Raw genomic sequence first — 6000 nt, forward strand, 5'->3', positions numbered from 1 at the left:
CAGTTAATTGAATACTTTGTTGTAAACATTTATACATATATCCATAATAGTAAAAATAGTGAATTATTAATATAAAGTCTTGCAGATTAGAATTTTCTTCTGACTCTATAATTTAGTTCTATTTATAAACTTAAAATATTTTCCACTTTAATATAAAACAAAAATTAAACTTTATTGTATTTCAGTTTGTTAAAAGTCATTACAATTTTAATTTAACTATTTTATTCTCATTTTGTTAAATTAAATAATGTTAATGCTCTACAAATACTGCTCATTTAAAGTTTGGTCACTATAACTTTAAGAGTCAGCAATTGTTCAACAAAAAAAAAAAATTACAAAATAAAATTCTTTTTAGGCCTGGTTTAGATGAAAGGTAGTATATAGTACTATAAAGTATTTCTGTGAAAAGTTTAAATTTTTGTTGTACAACCTCGACCTCTTAAAGTTATAGTAACCTAATACTTGAAATTTCTGTATATATGCATACAAAGTATTTTCATAAGGATAATTTTTATATTAAACAAGAATGGCAGTCGCAAACTCAGTATACTCAGGATAACTCTAGATGTTCTATTAATTTGTCAAATATTTTAATTAACTCAAGTCACTAATGCCTAGTTAAACATTTTTTAAATTCCATTGCTAACTAGTTTTAGATAAAAAACTCTGGGTAGTTTTATGACTTATTAAACTTCACAGCTATTTTTTCAGATATTAAATGAGAATATAATGAATTAATAACAACACTTTGTTATTACTTATTTTGTTTTATATAACCAACTTTATTGAAAGAGTTGATTACAAAAGTTAATTCAGTTTTCTCATATCCCTGTGGCTATCTCTTTTTACACTTTGACAAATTATCACAACATAAGTTTGATAAACATCTAATTTAACAGAATTTACATAATTTTGTTATTTTTTAAAAGAAAAAAGTTTATAAGGTATAAGTGTATAAAAAGAGGATTTTTTTTTTAGGATACTAATATTTGTAAACTAACATAAAGGAGATGCTTGAAATTTTGGGTATTAATATGAATCGCATTCACGTTTGTCTGCGCGACAATGTATTTAACATGAAGGCTGGTATGTTGTTGTTAGAATCCTTTTCAGTTCCCTGTTTCATTCACACGCTTCAATTGATAATTAAAGACTCACTGTTTTCAGAAAATAACATAAGTGTGATATTAGCCAAGACCCGTTTGCCACTTTAATCATTCTTCTACAGCGTGCGAGAAACTAAAAATAATCATGATCACTTTAGGTTCATCAGTGTCAATGCAATAAACCTTACTACTTTTGCACGATGTTTAAACAAACTCAACCTACCTTATACTAAAAAGACTAGAAAAATTAAAAACTACGTGGCTTACAACAAATTTAAACCCGAAAAAATACTTACAGCTGATGAATGGAAACTTGTTAGTCTCCATAATGAACTGCCCGAGCCTTTTTACAAATAAGTGTAGTAAAAACAACGCATTGCTGACAAGTGTAATCACGCATGCAGCAGTACTAAAAAAATATCAAAAATGTAATAGTCCACCACGTCAAAATAGTTTTACAACGTTAGCAACCTTGGCAGAAAATATAAAAAAAACTTTCGAAAGAAGGTCTTATACTACAAATAATGGCATTCGAATAAACCTTCATTATAATGACTTAATTTTTAAAGACAACAGCTGTTGATCCATGGTATCGACTTTATTTTCTCCCTGCTAATCTTAAACAGAAGGTTGTAAGGCTATTAAAGTCAGAAGTAAAAATTGTAATCGTTGTGGTCAAGGTAGTCAAGTTCCTACGGTACAGCCTTATAAACCTAAAGCTCAACTACCTAAAAATGATGTTCCTGAAAAAATTTAGTAGTTCGATTCTACATTTAAATCAAAACAAGTGCGAATACTCACAAAAGTTAGCAACAAGATTGAATTGATTAAGAGATTGAGACACAAATAAAGTATTTTTTGAAAAATTTATCTGCTGAAGAAGTTAAAGGAGCTAAATTCTTGTATTGGTGGAACTCCAACAAAAAAAACTACAATATCTTGCCAGGTTTGTAAGAAGGTATCATTCGGTACCACCATCTTCTGTTTATTCTGAAAGGCTGGTAATTTATACGAACAAAGGCGAAATCGATTGCTTCGAAAAACCGGCGAAAGTTTTATTGTTTCTTCATCAAAACTTGAAAAAACAAGAATAGGTTCTTTGTAGCTTAATGGCGTAAATATGACTAAGTGTTAATTACTCGATTACTTACTTTTATATATGTTAAACAGTTGCTAAAGAAGTTATTGTTCCTCTTACAGTTTGAAATTTTGTAAATAAAAGTATAATGTAAAGCTTATCATAAAATCAATAAATAAAGTCGTTATTTTTTAAAGCATTGTAATATATATTTATTTTTTCTTTTATGTAATACAAAATAAAAAACTAAAGTTTTGTCATATAAATAGCTTGATTTATTATATATTTAAAGTGTAAGCTAAGATTTTTTTATAGGTAGTTTTTTTGTTTTATTTTACAACGTTCTTTTTCCTAGTGTTCAAATAAAATATTTAAACCAGGGTTTTCCACACTTTATTTCAAAAGGCCCCTTTTAAATAAATTAAAAATCTATGGTTCCCTCAAGCCCAGTGTAAGTTTCATAACTACCATTAAAAACACCGAAGACCTTTTTTCTTGCTCTTCATCATCAACTCAAGAATAACTAAGGTAAGTTTCAAATTATGACCTCATGCCTCCCCCCCTTGCTGCTCATGGCCCCTAAGTTTCTATCATGGCCTCCAAGGGGGCCACTTGGCCTACTTTGGGAAACCTTGATTTAGACAATAACATTGTGTTTTTTGTTAAAATATTTGTTTTAAACTTTTTTTACAAATAAATAGTGTGGTTTATAAAGCGATAAAAAAACGCTCAAAATGTTTAGTCCTAGGACCTGGTGCACAAAAAAACCTTCCTGTGTTATATTATAATAATTAAAGCTTGTTCTCTAGTGAAACTACATAATACTTAAAACATTTAGGATCCGGATCTGCAATTAAGAAATAGTCACGGATCCGGCCGGGTTCTAATTTAAAAATAAGATCTGGATCCGGCTCCAGCCGGATCTTAAAATAAATAAAAAAGATCCGAATCCGGTAGATCACTACTTAAAAATACTTAACACTTTAAAAATAAAACTTTAACTACAATTGATTGTTAATGTGATAGTATTTTTTGTTATTATACATGTTGATATTTTACAATATTTACAGAAAAAAGTTTTAAATGTCAAGTTTGTCATAGAAAATATTCTAACAAGAACTCTCTTGATCAACACATGAAAGTTCATGACGAATCAAAAGGTTTCAAGTGTGATGTTTGCTTGAAAGTTTTTCAATGCAACTCATTGTTAATAGAGCACTACAGAAAACATACTGGAGAAAAACCATTTGCTTGTCAAGTTTGTGATAGGAAGTTTTCACAAAAAAGTAACTTAGTTTTACACCAAGCAACTCACAGTGATGTTCGAAATTTCAAATGTTCTATTTGTCCAGAAGGTAGATTTTTTAAAACTAAAAAAAGTCTAAATCAACACCTAGTTTTGCATTACGAACCTAAATTTTCTTGTAGTTATTGTGATCATAAAAGCTATACTAAGTATCAATTAGATAAACATGTAAAAACTCATATTAATGTATAGATTTTAGTCTTTGCAGCATATTTTTATTATAAGCGACCACATATAGATTGACAGATTTTAAACATCTATTAACTACAAGTAGTGTTTTTAAAAGTAATAGTATGGTTCATACGGTTATTAAATTTTTTTTTAGATAACGATGTTTATTCGTATGACTGTTTTTATATCATAGCACTTGAATAACATTTTTGTTAATAAAGTTTTAAAAGGTTGTACCAGCAGATATAAAAAGCTAGCTTTTTAATTAACACCTGTTCATAGTTTGCTATGATTGGTTTAGTGTTTGTTTGTATTGTAAGGTTTTACAATTTTTTAGTTTAGCTAGTAAACAATTTGATTTTTTGTAAAAATGTTAATTATACATTATTAAGTTTTTATAAAACTTTTGTTTGTACATGCGTTGACAATAAATTTTTTAGTGCTTACCATTTATAAGTTTTAGTTAGTAAAAATTTATGTTAATTGTTACTTATATTTATAACTGTTATTTGTTTTTATATTTCTACTAAGTTACTAACTGTACAAAAGGCTTTAAATTTGAAATTTCAGTTAAACTATAGATTTTGTTGTTACTGAAATCATAAGTAATTGTTGTTACAAAAAAAAATCTCAGCAAAGAGATTTTTAGTGAAGTATTATTTTAGCAATTAAACTGCAAAATGTATCGAAATGAATACATGCACATAATTCGTTTAAGTTTTCTTTATACCTCATTTGTAACATTTCTTCGTTTATTATGATAACTTCTCTCAACTAACTTTATATCGACAAAATAATTTATTGTTTTTAATAAAGTAAAATAAAGTAGAACGTGTGTTGTTATAAACATTATTTTGTATATTATAAGGTCTAAAACTTTTATACTTGTTTAAGTTCGTTAAAATGAAGTCAAATAATTTTTATAGGAGTTTTATAATTACATATTGCAATATAAATATTTTTACACTTGGTTATTATTCCAATGACTACAGAAATTAATTTTTATTAATTATTTATCTTTCTGTTATATAAAATAGTACTAAATAGATTATCGGTTTAAATTTGATTACGGTACTTTCAATTTTAGTTAGTCTAAAGTATTATATTTTTGATGAATGATTTGGTTAGAAATTGAAATTTAAAATCTGGGTAGATTATGTAAAGATAAAAACTGTATATATATTTAGTACTGTTTCTCATTTTTATAAACAAGCTATAAAAAAAAATACTAATAAAATTATACGCAGTACTGTCGACATTTATTTAAAAAAGCAACAAATGCTTACAAATATTTACAAAAGAAAAACAAGCCAAATTTTATTTGTTTTTTAGTTTCAACTTGTAATAAAAAACTACTTTCAATTAGGCATTGATTTGGAAATGATTGGAGAAAATTTGTTAGTTATTTATTTTTTTGATATTTAGTTAGAATTCTGTAATTTTAGAAAAAAAACATTGTGTTGTTTATTGAACGACAAAAAAGCGCCCAAAAAGTTTGGTCTAAGGACCTGGTGTACGAAAATATGTTTTGGTTACGTAGTCGTACTCCACGGATACAGTTTAATATTTTGTCAAAATATAATAGACATTGAAAGTAACTTTATTGACTTTCAATAAGCTTTAAGTCAATAAATTATGAAAAGTTTTCAATATATTATAAATACTCTAAAAAAGATGTAAACATAATAGTCAATTGTTTTCCTGCAAAAGCTTCGTTAGTGCATAAAAAAACTTTTAAAAGATTACCAATTTATACTATTTACATTTATTTTGTATAGCTAAATGAAATATATGTTTAAAGCTCGTTGTTATAAAAATTAAAATACTTCTAACATTTGTCGGTTTTATGTTCCAACTAGTTTGTTTAGTTTGTGTATTTTGTTTACTAGCAACTACTATATCTTATACATGATATCTATTTATAAAAGTTGTAGTAATTATAAAACACGACAATGAAAAGCATCCTAAATTGTAGCTGAGAGTCTTTTTTCGACGATGCCTTCAATTTGCTGAATTCGAACTAACTTAAGAAGTATATGCAGTAGTACGAATGTATCAAAAAATTATTGCACCTTTTAGGGTACTTAATTTAATTGTATATTAACAAACTAAAACAGTGTTAAAGTAAAATTTTGGAAGTTTTATAATGTTATTTCTGGTCATACGACAATGAAGATCATCTAGAGTTGTCGCTGAGATTCCTAACGTCAGAGATATGTTTATTAGCATGAATGCAGCTAAAAAATGTTGCATCTTAAGTTTACTTACGGATTACTACAACTATCACATCATTGCAGACTGCAACGCTATATATCTACAAGTATAACATTACAGCTGAC

Source organism: Thalia democratica, chromosome 8 (genome assembly GCF_965202585.1).
Source record: "Thalia democratica chromosome 8, ktThaDemo2.hap1.1, whole genome shotgun sequence".
NCBI lineage: Eukaryota > Metazoa > Chordata > Thaliacea > Salpida > Salpidae > Thalia > Thalia democratica.